Source organism: Triticum urartu, chromosome 2A, assembly GCF_056163025.1.
Source record: "Triticum urartu cultivar PI428250 chromosome 2A, HENAU_Tu73, whole genome shotgun sequence".
Lineage (NCBI taxonomy): Eukaryota > Viridiplantae > Streptophyta > Magnoliopsida > Poales > Poaceae > Triticum > Triticum urartu.
The window spans coordinates 752,781,784-752,799,960 of NC_141874.1; the positions used below are offsets into that span (position 1 = coordinate 752,781,784).

The 18,177-nt window shown below is 42.7% G+C and overlaps 2 long non-coding RNA genes and 1 pseudogene across 4 annotated transcripts; 1 reads left to right on the forward strand and 2 right to left on the reverse strand.

The window, feature by feature from the left end:
- The first annotated feature begins 5,174 nt into the window (after window positions 1-5,174).
- Window positions 5,175-9,097, forward strand: LOC125540398 (uncharacterized). Of its 2 annotated transcripts, XR_007297289.2 has the most exons (6): window positions 5,175-5,337; window positions 5,926-6,099; window positions 6,182-6,392; window positions 6,464-7,173; window positions 7,287-7,407; window positions 7,531-9,097. It is a non-coding gene; the product is annotated as an uncharacterized LOC125540398 (long non-coding RNA). The 2 variants fall into 2 exon arrangements; XR_007297287.2 differs by having other exon boundaries at window positions 6,464-7,407.
- Window positions 9,098-10,689: 1,592 nt separating this feature from the next.
- On the reverse strand, window positions 10,690-14,876 carry LOC147987795 (uncharacterized). 2 transcript variants are annotated; one of them, XR_015617723.1, is made up of 8 exons: window positions 14,501-14,876; window positions 13,417-13,540; window positions 13,277-13,317; window positions 12,233-13,083; window positions 11,994-12,067; window positions 11,738-11,896; window positions 11,181-11,278; window positions 10,690-10,974 (listed from the first exon to the last, which is right to left on the reverse strand). It is a non-coding gene; the product is annotated as an uncharacterized LOC147987795 (long non-coding RNA). The 2 variants fall into 2 exon arrangements; XR_015617722.1 differs by having other exon boundaries at window positions 11,994-13,083.
- Window positions 14,877-16,060: 1,184 nt separating this feature from the next.
- LOC147987796 (uncharacterized) lies at window positions 16,061-17,166 on the reverse strand (annotated as a pseudogene).
- Between the last annotated feature and the right edge of the window lie 1,011 nt (window positions 17,167-18,177).

Consider the following 18,177-nt stretch of genomic DNA (forward strand, 5'->3'; position numbering starts at 1 on the left):
TGTACAAGAGTGTTCCGGGTTTTTTTGGAGAGAAACCGGACAAAAACCCCTAGAAAAGCCCATATGATGACACTAATCAACCAATACTGGCTGCCACCTGTGCCCAGCCAAAGGCCAAAGTCCTTTGCTTGATGTCGTCGAAGGCAATAGCTGCTACCTCTAGGTGCGTGAGGCGAGTTCCATTGAAGATGTGTCGGTTTCGCTTCTTCCAGATGTTCCAGATGGTGTAAATGAAGCGGCCGCTCTGCCTTCTTATGTCGTCCTTGGGCAAATTGGTGGTGAGCAAATCCCACCAGTCCGAAATCCCCATCGAAGGGGGCAACATGGGCGTGGCCCCAGAGTCCTCTCCCGTCCACACCTGGACGTGAGACCAAACTGCGGTGAAAAACGGGCAGTCCTTGCAGAGATGAGTGGCCGTCTCCGATGCCCCAAGGCAAAGGGGACAGCAAGGGTCGTGCGGCCAGCCACGAACGGCTAGCATGTCAGCCGTGAGGATTTTCCCGTGGAGCACAAGCCAGGCGAAGAACTTGCATTTTGGCTCAGCGTGTGCCTCCCAAATCTTGGCTGGGCAGAACCTAGGATAGGATCCAGAGAACTGGGCCGCGTAGGCCGAAGCAGCAGAGTATACACCATTGGGGGTCCACCGCCAAGTGGAGTCCTCCTGGTCCGGGTTCAACGCAACCTAAGAGATGGCTGATGCGAGGGCAATGAACTCTTGCATGTGGGTAGGCGATGAAAGACGGGCCACCGATCTGATCCAGTTCTCCTCCTGGAGCTCCTTCATCACAGTTCTCCGCTTCCTGGTGGCAATTTTGTACAGCTCCGGGAAGGCCCGGGACAGAGGGCCCCGTCATGTCCAGTCGTCGTGCCAGAATAAGGATTTTCTCCCATTGCCCAAGGAGATGGTGGTAGAATCCCTGAAGAGCGCCATATCCGTCTCATTGCAGGGCACCGCAGAGCCCAGCCATTGGCGGTCAGGATCAGTCCACATAAGCCAAGGCAGCGAAGCCGGAGCGGCCAACCAAATCTCTCGAGGTCTATGATTCCCAGGCCCCCCATGGGCTTAGGCCGGCAGACAGTCTTCTAGTTGACCAGAGAGTGTCCGCCAGATGTGTTTTCTGAGTCTTTCCCACACCGGATGAAGTTACGAGTGATCTTACTATACTTCTGGATTGCCCAAGTGGGAAGCGAGAGAGCAGTGAGGTTTAGTTTTAGAGGTTCTGGTCAGAACAAATATTATATAGTCTAGGATAGTTTAGTTTTAGAGGTTTACCCCCAATTCAGTTGTATTCCCAAAATCTCACATTTCTGTCATTGCCCACCACAAACTTGTATGAAGAGAAGTTGTTATTTATGCTTAAGCAATCCACTCCAAATTGGGAACCCCCCCCCCCCCCCCTATTTGGGTTTAATCCCAGTAATGCATTTATTTTTCACATATTTATGTTTCAGTATAGTTTGATATACCCCATGAGTTTTGAAGATTTTTCGCTGCCATCTACACATAAGCGCCTGGTTCATCAAAGCCAATTTTCGATTCCGGTGCCCCCAAGATCTTTTGGTCTACAAAACACGGACCATTTGACCAGGTAATATTTATTTTTGTAATCTTCTTCTAGTCATAGAAGTCTAACTCTAAAAAATCTAAGCTTCTATTGACTCCCACACTTAATCCATAAATGACATCATGAAATTTGGGATCCCTGACAAAGAGGATTGAATCAAGTTCCTACCAACACTAGCCAGCAACATACCTTGCCAGCAACTACACTTATTCTCAGGTTTATTTGCAACATTTTTCCGGTGTTTATTCCTAATTCTTGTTTCATCCAATGGGAGCCCTACATATTACACAGGAAAATAGCCAACTTGACATTTAATGATCTCAGCAAAAGAGTTCGCTTCAACAACCTTCCTAAATAGACACAACTCACCCTTATGAAAATTAACTTTCAACGCTGACTGATACGTCCATTTTGCATCATGTTTTATTACTGTTATTTATAATGTTTTTATCCATAATAATGCTTTTTGGAGTAATTCTAATGCCTTTTCTCTCATGATTTACAAGGTACACACAAAGAGGGAGAATTCCAGCAGCTGGAAATCTGGACCTGGAAAAGCTATGTCAAGCCATCTATTATGCACAACTTCAAACAAGTTAAAACTTGGCGGGGATTTTTTATGGAATATATAAGAAATATTGGAGCCAATAACTACCAGAGGGGGCCACTAGGTGGGCACAACCCACCTGGGCGCGCCAGGGCCCCCAGGCACGCCCTGGTGGGTTGTGGCCTCCTCGGCCCACCTCCGGTGCCCATCTTCTGATACATAAGTCATTTTGACCTGGAAAAAAATAAGGAGAAGGCTTTTGGGATGGAGCGCCGCTGCCTCGAGGAGGAACTTGGACAGGAGCACTTTTGCCCTTCGGCGGAGCGATTCCTCGGGGGGAACTTTCCTCCCGGAGGGGGAAATCATCGTCATCATCATCACCAACAACTCTCCCATCTTGGGGAGGGCCATCTCCATCAACATCTTCAACAGCACCATCTCCTCTCAAACCCTAGTTCATCTCTTGTGTTCAATCTTGTTACCGGAACTATAGATTGGTGCTTGTGGGTGACTAGATGTAGTTGATTACTATATAGTTTATTTGGTGGAAGATTATATGTTCAGATCCAATATGGTATTTAATACCTCTCTGATCATGAGCATGTTTATCGTTTGTGAGTAGTTACTTTTGTTCTTGAGGTCACGGGAGAAATCATGTTGCAAGTAATCATGTGAATTTGATATGTGTTCGATATTTTGATAGTATGTATGTTGTGATTCCCTTAGTGGTGTCATGTGAACGTCGACTACATGACACTTCAAATTATCAAAGTAGTGAATACAAACCAAACCAACATGATGAAGTGACTAGATGAAATTCCCGTTTACCCACAAGAACACTTTGCTTATCATAAGAAACCATTTTGGCATGTCCTTTGCCTCAAAAGGATTGGGCTACCTTGCTGCATACTTGTTACTATTATCGTTACTTGTTCGTTACAAATTATCTTGCTATCAAACTACTCGCTACTTACAATTTCAGCACTTGCAGACATTACCTTACTGAAAACTACTTGTCATTTCCTTCTGCTCCTCGTTGAGTTCGACACTCTTATTTGTGGGTCATCACTGACATTTGCTCAAACATACACAAAATAAATTTAAACTACGACTGTTTCCAAAATCATCTTGCAAATGGATGGTTTCATCTACATATTGCACCATGTTACCCCCCCCCCCCCCCTACCACCCAAATGTTATCTTCTAGCACAGCTTTGACCAACCCATTTGGTCTAGCCCTATCCATAATCATGGCCAAAGAATCAAAAGCTAGATCAAAGATCAAAGGGATGGAGAGTCCCCCTATCTCGGACATCTGTGTGTAGGTAAAATGGGAACAATGTTGTCATTCTTCCTATAGAGTATGGGTGATGAGCAAGAGCGGACACGGGGTTTTAATGATAAAATATTATTGACACCTCATAGAGTAACTAATTATAAAATAAGATATAGTTTTACAATGCAAATCTTTTTAATTCAACTGATGAGAATAAATTTGTAATGGTAAAAGACAAAACCGATCTTGGGTAGTACAGAAGAAGATTTGGCGAGAATTGTATGACAAACATGTAGCTTGATATGCATGAGCATGAGTTTGTTACTAAATTTGTTGGATATATACTTGAAATAGTATTTAAGATAAAATATTGAATGATGTATAAAAGAACAGCAAATAAAGGAAAAAACTCAGTTCTGGGAAAGTAAAAAAAGCTTAGTACAAACAGACCAAAAAAGCCAAATTGATTTTCTTAGGAGATTCGATCAAACATAACTTATCTATTGTTTTTAGCTTGTTTAGAAAATCAAAGAGAACTATGAGAATGTGATTCAACGCATTCTTGCCACTGAATCTCTCTAGATAATCGATGATCACATTATACACATGCTTCAAAGTTAGCCATGTTTTGCCTTTAGTTTTTATTTGTGTTCTATTTTGCCTTTAGTTTTGATTTGTATTGTTTGGATTCTTTATATGCCAATTAGCCTAGTTGCGAATTGGAGTCGATGTTAGTGGTTACCTTTCTTTGGTTAAAACGTGAAGGTCTCATAAATTGAGGCTGGCCTGGTGGTTTTGTGTTTCATCAAACATTTAATTAACCTTAAGTTAATAAGAAAATGGTCCTTTAGATTTTATGTTAGGAATTGGAATCACGCAAAATTTCTTCATGTTTGTCAAATGGAATCTCAACTTTTCTTTGGTTTGATATGTACATGTAAGTATGTAACTGTCAAACTTATGTCATTTGTAGCTTTGTACGTGCACCTAGTTACTCTTTTGAGCTGATGGGGTTTTATATTTCTTTCTAGACTATGATGTAGTCATGACCTGGTTGGGCTGGCGTGCAGACAGCGATGGATGGCGGCAACCAGTCGGGCAGGCGTGTGGCTGGTGATGGACGATCAAGGACGGATGGCGGCAACCAGTCGGGCAGGCATGCGCGTGGCCAGCCGGCCGGCTAGTTATTTTTTTAATCGTGTAAAGCTCATTGGAGACGGTTTTGAACAAGGAACGACATGCAGGGGATGGATTTCCACCGTCGTCTTCTAAAACTGCCTGCTCGGCCACGAGTATTAGTAACACTGGCCTACAGGCAGAATTGACAACCGCCTGTGGGTCATGTACGAGAACCGCTTGCAATGCATGTTTCTGCAGTAGTAAACCTTACCAAATAGAAAAAAACTCACTTTTATCTACTATATACTCTACTACCACTAGAAAGAGAGGGCGGAGAACCAGGTCATCCTATCCATCGAAACATGCAATCTGATGGTCTACATCCCTCCAGCATACTAAACGTGTTTTACGCTTTAATTACCCACCATGCCATTACTTAATTAATCTACTACCCCTAATCGCTCGCTAATCCAACCCCCACGAACAGAAACCCCCACGCAAAAAAAGAAACCCCACGCCTTACGCTGGGAACCGCTCCCACGCTCGTGCAGCCGCCGCTCGCCGCTCGCCCGCTCGGCCCGCCCCCGCCTCGCGTAGCCGCCGCTCACCCGCTCTGCCCGCGCCGGTGCCGCCCGCACCTGCCCGCTCGCCCCCCCACCCTCCGCAGGGGGGGGGGGGGGGGGGGGCGCAGCAGCACGCCCCCGACGCCTCGGCCTGGGACTGCCGGCGCTGCCCTGGGGTTGGGGTTGGGGTTGCTTACTGCCGACTCCTACGCCGTGGCCTCCGGTCCAGATGTTGCTGCCTGCTGGACATGCAAACTGAATCCTCCGGTCTGCTCTCTCTTTTTTTCTTCGTCTATATTCATCTATACAAGATTGAGGACAGGGCCTCTCAATTGTCAGTGCCATTAAGCACAATGCTACTCATTTGTTGCATCTTCAATTGTTAGCTTAATATAATTCACAAGCTTCCCCGTTATCTTCAAGAGGTTGAGTAGTGATTTCAAACACATTGTCTCTATGCAAAGTATAAGATCGGCCATGAATTATTCTCTTATTACTGCCGCAGGAAAGAAATTGGGGCAACTATGTGTCACCTTTGTAGGCATGAATGTTATACAATTTGATTGATTTCACACACTCAGTAAAAGCATACACCCTCAGTAAATTATATACTGCTCGGTTTGATTGATTTCATCTATTTGTCATTTCACACGCTTAGTAAAGTATACACCCTCGGTAACATATATAGTGCTCAGCTTGATTGCATCTATTTGTTATTTCACTTTTTGGTTTTACGTGTTAACTTTAGTTTCAGTTGTGAGTTTTCAAGCACAACTATTCCAAATTGTTCTACTACTATTTGAACGTGCTATAATGATGTTTCAATTGCTTGGCACCCGGCCGCTTGCCCGCTAGGCCCGTCCCCGCCAGTGCCGCCTGAGCCCCCGCCCGCACCCGCGATGGCGGCCATGTCCGTGGGTACTACCAAGGAGGCCGCAAGAGCCTGTACACTGTCGGCGAGCTGCCGTTCAGTACGAAGGAGTTTGAGGTCACCTTACCTGACAACAAGCCAGGTCCATCTGAGCAAAGGTAAACTGAGTTAGCCAGTCAGTGTGCCGCACGACATGACAAGATGAGGTGATCAGTTTCCCCATAACATATATGTTTGCAGGAGGGAATGCAAGTTCAAGGGGACCATCGAGCGCACCACTCTGGTTAGCCTGCAACAGCTGCAGATGCTCATGGCCGGGATCTCCATGGACATGCCGGTGCAGGCGCTGCAGTGATCATCATCCGAACAAATGCAGATTTTTTTTACTTTACTGGTTACTGATTTCATCAAGTGGAGACCAAGTGAACCATTTGACGTCTTTCGATTATATGTACGTGTCAACTTATCTTGCTTATTTGTTGTTCTGGAGGCAGTTTAGATCACCTTTATTAATTCACACAGGTTCTTTTATGCACTTGATCCGTGAATGAGGCTGAGGCTGGCTTGGGCAGAGACAGTCAGTCGCCTTCTGGAGCTAGATGGAGAGCTTATCACCTTCATATATTTAGTGAGAATGGAATGTCTTCTTCTTGGTTATTTTTGCATTGAAGATGTTATTCTACTTATCATATGATATTATGATACTAAACTCACTCTAAAAATGTGAACCATTTGATTTACCTTTAAGATTTTCGAAGTTGTTCTATGTTACAAGAATAGCATAATCCTGGATACCACCACAATCTGTCCTTCTATCAAAGATCAAGAGTAGACAGAGTAGTCATAGGTATCAACTAGAAGTTACAACAACTACTGAGTCTATGACTGCAAGTTCTGGACCTTGAAGAAAGCAAATAGAATCTAGGTATCTTAGTAGAGCCAAATTCTTATGAGTAAATTACCTTATACTTTCCTGGACCTGTGTTCCAGAGAACTCAACACAGACTAATACATAGTGATGGACGTTGGATGAATTGATTAATGTGGAGACCATAGCTTGGTGTAAATCAGCGGACTTGCAACCAAGTCTGAACACTTGACGCTAATCCAGCAACCATCTTATCATGTTTTTCTCATTTCCTATCCTTATGTAGCCACATTTTTTCATGACCTTTGCAGGTGCTCGACATTGTGTTGCGCAACATTGTGCTCAACGAACGCAATGGCATGGGGTAACAACCGCGCTCCGCCCTTTGTGTGGTTAATTGTTATCGATCATTTTGCATGCTTTTCTTATTTGTTGGGGACTTGTTGTCACCTGTGCGCCACACGTTCATCCTGGTAGGCCAGTCTTTGTTCTCGCGGACCATTGAGGAACCCATCAAGTTAGGCCAGGGTATCGAAGGATGGAACGGGTTCTGCCAGAGCATCAGACCTACCTGCAGTGGATTGTTCCCTCAACATAGGTCTGTGACATGTATTCCTTGCATTCTGTTTCCACTTACCTGCAACATGCTATGCCAGGATGCATGAATGATGGGAAAATATTCTTACTTGCCAATAAATGTATTTCGAATTTTGGATTGCAGACATGTCATCGACGACTTTCGTTTGAGCTGTGTCGCTGACTAATTTCATTGGGGAGGTTCTTGACAAGAGAGATCTCATTTGTGGCATTCATGACTTGACTATCTTAAGGTATGCACATTTTCGGAATCAAATGTATCGCGACCAAGTTGCTGCTGTGGTGGTATGGTAGGTTTTGTTTTCACATTCCGCTGCAGATTAAGAAGGCCCTCAGGGGTGTGAGAGTTGAGGTCGTCCACCGAATTATCGACTGGCGAAACCAAGAGTGTGAGCGAGTACTTCAGAGAAACTTACAAGCTGCAACTACCTTGCAATTTTCTCCCCTGCCTGCAAGTTACAGAGCAGAAACCCAACTATCTTCCAATGGAGGTTTGTGCAAATGGAGTCCAAGTTGCTGTTGTGGTGGTATGGTAAGACAACTCAACTCATCGGTTGTGGCAAAATGTTATCCCTAAAAGTAATAACTAATTTGCATATATGCTCTGGCTCTCTGTATGAATTAGGTGCCTCCAAATAAGTTCTCAAAAAAATAAAAATACAAAAATAAGTTGGTTCAGAATCAGCATGTGGATCTTGTTGCAATTGATTGCGTCAGGTCTAGCTCGTTTCATTGTATTCTCTTTGTTCATTATTCATGCTCTGCTACTTATTGTCATTTTTGGCCAAATAAAACAGTGTGCTCAAGTAACATTTTAGTTTTTCTTTTTTGCGAAATAATATTTTTGTGGTTAAAACGAAAGAAACCATTTTATCACTCCAGTCCACGAGGACACAGAAAAAAAACAAATCCACCATAATCTTGTCTTCCTACTTACTTTTACTAAACAAGAAAAATAAACTACAAAGGAATCTTCTAAAAAATAGATAAAATATCATTTTTCAGATTGAAATGTACAACTCTCAACTTGTCTTTTACTTCTGTTATGTGCATGTTCATCGTGCTGGATGGTGTTGTACTTGTAAATACCAGAATTGCAGGCAAAACAAAGTAATGGATGGTCTACAAGAATCTGGATGAATTCATCTCCATGGTAAAATAAGCCAGCCAGCGTGCATTCCATTTGGTTGGAAATAATATTGCCTTTGAAATGTATGAGTGATTCTTGGCATCTGACATTGCTGAATCCAACATTGATGTTGTCTTGTTACGCATACCTTTGTAAATTCTCTTGGGGAGAAAATGTATAAATTGAAATTTGCAACATTGCCCCCAAAATAGATGAGGTTCACACATATAATTATGGATTTGTGTAGTTTATGATCTCAGAGTTTTTGAAAGCACCATTAATGATTTCTATTTGTATAGAGTAAACAAAATGGCATTCAACGCCTTTAAACCTAACTCTCAGTAGTTGTAAGAGCCTGGAAACGTGGTTTTGGACCTCCCATGCTAACTTGGAAAATATGGTACTATATCATATGATGACTATTACCTTGGTTGTTTTTTGTTCTTGTCATTTTATCACACGGCCATCAAGTACTTATGATCCATGCATACAAGGTGTATTTGATTGGGAGTAGATGTATATCTCTAAAAAACATTAGTTGAGACGTGCATTGCACGTGCAAGCTTACTAGTAATAATTAATTCAACCCTGACATTTTCTCAAACAGACACAAAATAAATTTTGAATTATGAGCACCGTCAAAATCATCTTGCAAGAAGATGATGTCATCTGCATATTGTAGCATGTTAACACTCTTGAGTGTTATCTTCTAGCAAACCTTTAATCAACCCATTTTATCTAGCCCTATCCATAATCATGGCGAAAGAATCAACAACCATATCAAAGTTCAAACGGGATAGAGAATCTCCCTGTCTCGGACCTTTGTGTGTAGGGAAAAAAGACCATCATTATTAACTTTAATGGTGCCACCCCCCCCCCCCCCCCCTAATGATAGACATAACCCAATCAACCCATTTTCTTGGAAGACCCATCATGTTGTGCGTTGCAAAACAAAAGGCCACTTAACATTATCATACGCCTTTTCAAAGTCAACTTTAAAAACAAGAGCCATTTGTTTTTATGATGAATGGTGCTTAAAACCAATTTGTCAGGAGCTTCTGGATAGATAGCTCTAGTATTTTCTATATCTAAATAAATGTTAGACACCTCAGGGCGCCCAAACTTCTTTTTTGTAAAGTTTTCTAACATATGTAATTGTTTCTCTATTTCTTTCAATATGCCCACCATCTTGGTCGAGGAAACAAAATCCTAGTAGCCAATTAACCAGGTTGTACTCTACCTACTGGATGCGAATGTCGGGAGACGATGGAATATGGTACTTCCTACATACGTGTAACGGGAGTTGTAAATCAAACGCAACATGTGATGCAAGCCGGCCATTCAACCGTTCATTGGTCAAACCGGTGGCAATGTGGCATGGTGATGACACTCCTCCTACTTACAAGTATTTTGAATCCTCAACAAGGAGAGAGAGAAGCGAAATAACTGCCCCGCAAGCTTTGCCAGCCAGTCCAGTCCAAGGGAAGTGGTACGGTAGTCGCGTAGACGTAGAAGAAATAACCGATCACGTGAAGGAACGGAAAGTCAATTGGTAAGGAGAGGGTCCGCTTATATAACTAGGAGTGGAGGGTTGTATTTATTAATGAGTCATCAATTTTATTTAAAATGGAGACTCTCCACTTTATATAACTAGTAAGCGTGCATGTGCAATGCACGTACAACCGTTAGAAGATGTTTCTCTGTTCATCTCCGTTAAGAGGCAATTGTTATATAAAATCAACAAAATTATACTTCTATAAACAAATGATAGATTTCAAGTAGTCGGTGTGTAGTAGAAAAAAATCTTTACGACTACGGTCACAAATAGGAAGAATTTCCATTATGTGGAATATTGGATGTTCATTTTTGGTACACAAATATGAGATATGACACAGGATAACATAAAACCATAATTCTCCCAGTCATTGACCCAGCTTATCATTTTTTATGTGCACAGTCAAGATGCTCTCGACATGTTAATCATTAGTTTATTCTTCACAAAAATATCTCAACACTAAAATTCACAAGCTAAACTTGAGAAGCAACATGCACAATCGTTCTCCAAAGTATCCCCTCTTTCATCTCTTTTATAGTCCAGTCCCGAACATTTCATGTCTAAATGCCAGAAGAAATAGTGTCGGATAAAAACAAGGGTAAACATTGGAAAACTAATTGATTTGATTGTGTTCAAAACAAAACAAAATCCCCGGATTCTAGTTAGTAATGCATAGAACCCTGATTTTCAAGTATACAAGTTTGCATGTAAGAGAAATTTCATGCACACCATGTAAATCCACAAGAAATTATAAATGCTAGTTGGGCAGTTGTCTTACAAGCAACATAAAAATCAAAAGGAATAGATACATGCAGCAAAGCTTGTAGGAGGGCCTCTTCCATCTTGGTCACGTTTTGTAGTGAAGATATGCGAATATTCCATGGCTGCAAGTAGATGAGACATATTATGGGAAAATAAATAAACATGGCATGTTAATAGTTCGATGGAGGAGCAGAGGCTGGAGAGCAATTTTTACGGCGATTATCTATGTACTTAGGAGGAGACCCATCTTCATTGGTCTCAACAATAGCAGGAGAAATTTATCTTGTGTCCCACATGGACCTCCGTTTCTTAGAAATACCAGTCATACCTTTGTTTATTAGTCTGATGAAATAGCAGACGTTAAACAGTTCCAGATAGGGAACTACCTCCCTTCCATCTTATCCCTAAATGTCCACATGATCTTCTCTGAAATAGTGAAAGAATGGTACATAGTTGTAATCAACCAAAGCACTATACTTCAAAATATGCACGAGACAAACAGAGATAGCAGCTGTAACTGGAAGGAAGACAGGTTGGGTTACTGTGCAGATAAATCATAACTGCATAGTATGTAAAAGGAATTTGATATGAAGAGTTAGCACAAGAGAAACAGGGTTGTATAACAAATTAGTAGGATCCAAGGTCAAGCAAAAATAAACATGTTTAGTTGGAACGATGCAGAGGACGGAAAAACAATCTTCCATTATCTTAAAAAAAAGTTAAGCATATGAAGTGACCAAGATGAAATTTTGTAACCATGACCGTTGCTGAAATCTCTAGTCATTACAAACTTCACAAATTTCATGCCTACAACAACTCTTTGCCTTACCTTCAGCAATCACAGAAATATATACAAACAATGAAAACATGATTAATGTTTTCTACCTTAGCCAGGTGAGAAGGGACCACGGGGTTAGGAAAGCACGGGGCTTCATCATTCTTCTGCCCTAACTGTGATCATTTTTGTAGATCATGGTCCAGCTCTCTAAAGTCAATTTTGCTATGTCCCTTTTTTTCTTCTTTGATCCTTGGATTGATAATAATCTGGGAAACAAATATATGAGTATTTTGAGTGCATCCTGGGAGCATAGCGGTCAACCGTAGAACATATGATGCATAGACAAACATCAAAATAGTTGACCTTCATGGTTGATACACAGGTAAGTTTGTACAGGTAGAAAATCATCCAGAAATGTCAACCTCATTAGTGAAATCCTAGGAAAAAAATGCACGACATGAGCCATCATGTATCATGAAAATCAAAGAATCATGATGTGTTGTGCCTATATGGTCACACTGACAACAGAGCACAATTTAGCTGCTTGAGCTAAAGGATTGCTAAGTCCTGAACATGTTGACAGAAAATATCATGCATCATACCAAAGATAAAGTGAGGAATGAGGGTGACAGACAACAACTCATCAATTATTTCCTGGCATCCTCTATGTTAGACCCGTGCATGCTGAATGAAACAAATCACAATCTCCTAGATATCTTTGCCCATCGAATGAACCAAATCCCGGATGTCTCTAAGGACCATCTTTCCAGTTCAGCCCGGTTGGACTGGGTACGACGATAATCCTCAGACATTGACTCCAAATGCTTCTCCCACAATGCACGGATGTTGGTCGCCTCGCAATACACAAGAATAGTTGCAAAAAACCTTCTTAGAGCATATGGCATCTGGAAAGTAGCAGACTCAGTCAAGCAGTCGTCAAGAGATTTGTCAGTCTCTATTAGGCCCATGAGCTCACACGCTTCCCTGAAGGTCGAGCAAAGCCATCCATTTACGGTTCTCAAATCCTCATATGAAGTGGCACCTCTTATATGATTTAGAAGCACTCTCAGGAAGTACCTCTCACCATCAGCAGGGTGTGCATAAACAATCCTTCCAACTTGTCCCCAACCCCTTTGGCTTCTTTTCTGCCACTTTTTCTTACCTTTAATCCATCAACAGATGCAACCTTGTGTGCTCGGGCCATGCGCCGCTTCTGGTTGTACTCCGCTCTCTTCTCATCGGACATTCGTGCATACCAATTTTTACCACTTTTTGGTTTTTCACCATCTTGATTAACAACTGAGTTGGTTATGTTGCTCAATGGAGTTCGTGGCACATCGAGTGATGAAGAAGAATGTGTCTGGTTTGCAGTCTCATGAGTAGGTGTATTCGTCGGATCTTTAAATGGGGAACGATCCCCTGATCGTAACGCATGCGGACGATGATTCCTCATCTGTGGCATGTTAAAAAAATGGGGAACATCCTACATCAGTAGGATGACAAAAACGATGCTACAGAGGCATATTATGAGTTGTTATGCAGATTTGTCATGCAATATTCATGCAATTTTGAGAAGCTCAATTCTTAAATGTTGCGAACAAAGTAAGCACAAACTCAAGTAAATATGAATATGTGACGAAAAGGACCTTAGATGTTGTAGATGCCGATGAGTGCCAATGTTCTGAACCTGTAGAAATAAAGTATGCGTTGTTAGGGGGAAGGCAAAAAAAGAAGATATAAATTATTCTTAGTGAGATTGCCTAAATGCCGTATATCATTGGAGAACCTGGACTGTTGGTTTTCTGCATGCTGTCTACAGAGGCATATTATGAGTTGTTATGCAGATTTGTCATGCAATATTCGTTCAATATTGAGAAGCTCAATTCTGCACATCATCGGGGAACCTGGACCTGAGTAAGCATCTTCAGAACATCAATCAAATGAAAGGCACGGGCAATTTAAAAAATTTTAAAAAATACAATGATAGGCGTGGGAAATTTACTTTTCTTATAGAGCAGGCATTTTAAAAAAATCATGTACATTTAGAACCAATGATGGTATTTTCTTTTTATCTGCGAATGAGCGATCTGATGATGTAGCTTGTAGCATCACTCAAAGTCTATCCAAAAAATGGAGGAACAATAATGAACAAACCAACAAACATCATGTGCTTCTGAAGGGTTATACGTGTGCAGCTATACTTATTCCGGAGGTGCATTTGGCAAGGTGTCTAGGAGCCAGCTGCAGTAGCAAGTCTATAAGCAGGACCAAAAAGAATCTGTGCCTGGTTGGTTATGAATCTGCGAGGAAAAGATGAGTTGGGTTTTTATGTTTCCTGATAGTTTTCCAACCTGGATTAATAGTGGAGTTATCTGAGACACTAAAAATTGATGCAATTAAAGGGAAACTATGACATAGTTCTGGATAAAAACATATGATAGGGGCAAGCTTAGTTCAATCCATAAGGATGATTCACCGAACAACAAATCCAAGTTAAAATACAATGATAGGCTCTGTAGCGGAAGTGGATACAAATTAAGGTTAAATTGCAACGATAGTCTATAACAATAAAAAAAGAAAAGGATCAAAGAAACAAATATGAGACTGATTGAATGCCAACCATCCTCGATACGCCTTTCAAATTATTCACAAAACAAAATTATTCAACAAAACGATTCTAAGAAAATCAAGAAATCAATATAGCTTCTGAATATGCACGACCATGGTTTCAATAGAGAACATATATTGTTAACCTATTATGCTATTTGGATGCATCAGAATTCTTCTGAACAGAAGTTAGAGTAGTACATATCCGTGTTCCAATTCAGCTCATTTAAAAAAGAAAAGGGCCAAGGTGCGACGGGGGCGACCTGCTGCGAAGGGCGTGGGGCGAAGGAGGCTCCGGCTCCAGGGGCGAACTGCGGACAAGGGACTGCGGCCAAGGGCGGTGGCGACCCGCGGCGGCGCGACCTGCGGCGGGTGCTGGCGGCTCCGACGCGACCCGCAGCGGATCCAGCTTTGGGCGGGTTCGTCGGCGTCGTCGGCGCGACCTGCGGCGGCTCCAGACCAGCGGCGGCTCGGCGAAGGGCGCGGGGCGGGGCGGCTCCGGCGGCGACCTGCGGCGCCTCGGGGAAGGGCGCGGGCTCCGGTGGCTCCGGCGGCGACCTGGCGCGGGGCGGCGAACGGCGCGGGAGGAGGAGGGGACGAGAGGTCGGGGGCGAGAGGGGGTCGTGCGGACGGTTTGGTTCTTTTTTTTAACAGCGAGGAGGGCTGGATTAACGATAGATGGTTTGTTGCCTTACTGCCTGGCTTGCAGCGTTAAACATCAAAGAATTAAGGATCATTAGATGTTGATGATGGATGGTTGTGATTGTCTGGTTCTTCGTCCTCTCTTTCTTTTATAGGGGTAGTAGACTAGGAATAAAGGATAAGTGTCCGTTTTAATATTAACTTTAGGGACTTGATCTATAAAGGGCCGGTGGGGCACTTCATTATTAATGGGCTCCACCATAGGTTCAAGTTTCCCAACACCCTTTTTGGGCAGTTATCCCAATACCCATGCTTTAAAACTCCGGAAAAAACTCAGTGGGGAAAAATATGAAGAAAGAGCATATAGTATACATAGTTGTTTTGCATGGATTGCCTCGTCAAAATTCTTAAGTGATAGACACCCGGAAACTTAGTTAAGGGAAAAGGAGTATAATTCACTCAACTATCAAGTTGAGTACTCGGTCGGGACCGAGATTTCAACAATGAGTTTGTGAAGTTTCTCCTCCAAAACCTTGCTTCTCCCTAAGTCTCAACATAACAATTCCACGCACGCACGCGCACACACACAGTGCTCATCCCACACCTTTGCTGAATGTGCCCAATTATCTGTCGAAGCCCCAAGTGCTGTGATTTACCCAGTGCTTTGTGGAAGTCGATGCAAGACTTTGCTTGGAGGATTTCCAAGAATAATTTCCAAGAAAATGAAGTTCTGAGTCTACCACATAGGAAAACATATCTAGTCCGTGACTTGAAAGTGCGGAGGTCCGATGGGTACCCAACGATGGAACCAATCCATCCACGGGGTGTCGTTGTAGCTGTAGAGCTTGTGCACAAAGCCCCGCATCACGCAGTCCCTAGAACCCAGTAGTAGCAGCTAATGAAAGTTATTGTTTTGAACAAAGGCAAAGTCAAACTTCCAAATTCTTGACCATTGACACATTTTACGCTATTTATACTAAGTACAAAAATTCAGTTATGAATCTTCATCTGACAGAAGGAGATAGTTGTCGTTTAAGTTCAGTTAAGCTCGGCTATATGCACTTTACCTGTTTATAGTTATAGTACTATATACAGGTGCTCAACTTGTTGAGCTGGTTAGGAAGTGGATTACAAACGATAAAGCGACCCATAAAACTCAGTGGTGAGTATATTGGACAGCATAATCCGAAGCTGAATTTCTTATGCTGAAGCCCAATCCAATGTAAATGAGAAATTAACAACATGCATGAGTGTTGAACTTTGAAACTGAATAGACGACACGCACGTACGGTTAATAATTAGAACACAGACTCAATGCCACAGCCTTCGTATATGTAATCCCGACACTTGTGCTTGATCAGCCGCAGCTTGGAATTATTTTCTTCCGCGTTCACTACCTCCACGCCCGTGAAGATACAAGCCAGGGCTCCGTTGCAGATGTGGAACTGCTTGGCGACGCAGAACCTGCGGGCCCCGAGGTACACCATGCTGCTACTCATCAGCGACCAGCTCGGCCAGGGAGGGCTCAAGAAGCCACGCCACTTGTGCAGCACCTTGGGCGGCGCAGTGACGCCGTCTTGATCGGCGGAAGGGAGCTCCGCCGCGCAGAGGGTGTGCGGGTTGCTGTCGAGGAAGCCGAAGAAGAGGTTGTGGAGCTCGGGGACGTGCAGGGCGCGGCCGATGAAGGGCAGCGCCGAGGCGTCGCCGCCCTGCTTGGTCCAGACATGGCCGGACGTGTCGAAGCAGCAGGTGCCGAATCCGCCTTTTCTGCCCGGGGCGGAGGAGAAGCAAATGGTCTTGCCGTCCTCGAGCAGCGTGTAAGAGTGGATGGTGCTGCGGCACGGCGCGTCGAGTTAGGGCGGCGGCGGGAGATCCAGCCAGCACCACGCCTCCTCCTCCTCCTTCCCGTGTGGACGAGGCCGCCAGAGGAGGGGTCGTTGCGGTGGACGAGCTAGGGCCTTGAAGTTGCTCGAGTTGGCCCTGTTGATGGCGTAGAGGGCACCGCCGGCCACGCAGAGGGAGATGGGGCTGTGCCACTTGGGCGCGTTGAGGCGGGGCAGCAGCTCCTAACCGGCGCTCTCAGCGCCGGTTTTGACTACTGGCGCTCGAAGGTAGTGCTACTTGGGCCGGCCCAGCAAATCTTCGTTCGCTAGCTCGTGGGCAGCGCGAAAAAATAACACAAAAAGTAGCGCTGTGGAGGATCGAACTCGCACCACTATTAAAACGTAGGACCTTGGCAAACCACCACAACAACTGTGTGGTAGCGATCAATTGAGGGAGCGAACATTTTTAAGAATACGTGGCAGTGCAATTAATTGCACAGTTCTATTGTTTACTGTAGCACTTTGATTCGTGAATTATTTCAAAACTATTATGGAAATGTGTTTTTTAATGTAAAAGAAAAAATTGAAACTTCACATATTTAAAAAAAATCGCGTATTAAAATAAAAGGCAAGAATACGAAAAAGTTCATCTGTTCACAAAAGTTCAAAAAGAAAAAGAGTTCATCGATTTTGGAAAGAGTTTATCGAATTGAAAAAACTCATAGGTTTTGAAAAGAGTTCATCGATTTTGAAAAAAAAGTTCAACGACTTGGAAATAAGTTCATCGAGTTGGAAAAAGAGTTCATCGGTTTTGAAAAAGAGTTCATCAGTTTTGAAAAAAAAGGTCATCGATTTGGAAAAAGAGTTCGTCGATTTTGAAAAGAGTTCACCGATTTGGAAAAGGAGTTCATCAATTTTGAAAAAGAGTTCATCGATTTGGAAAAAGAGATCATCAATTTGAAAAAAAAAGTGCATTGATTTGGAAAAAGAGTTCATCGATTTTGAAAAAAAGTTCACGACTTGGAAATAAGTTCATCGATTTGGAAAAAGAGTTCATCGGTTTTGAAAAAGAGTTCATAGGTTTTGAAAAAAAAGTGCATCGATTTTGAAAAGAGTTCATCAATTTTGAAAAGAGTTCATCGATTTGGAAAAAGAGTTCATCGATTTGGAAGAAAAGTTCATCGATTTGGAAAAGGAGTTCATCAATTTGAAAAAAAAGTTCATTGATTTGGAAAAAGAGTTCATCGATTTTGAAAAAAAGATCATCCATTTTGAAAAACAGTTCATCGATTTTAAAAAACAGTTCACGGATTTGAAAAGGTTCATCAGATTTTGAAAAAAAACTCACGCATTTAACAAATAAAAATAAAAAGAACAAAAGAACAAAACCGTTCCAACAAAGGAGAAAAAGGAACAGGATAAAGGAAAAAAGAATGAAGAAAATAGTGAATAATGAACAAAAGGGTGAAGAAGAC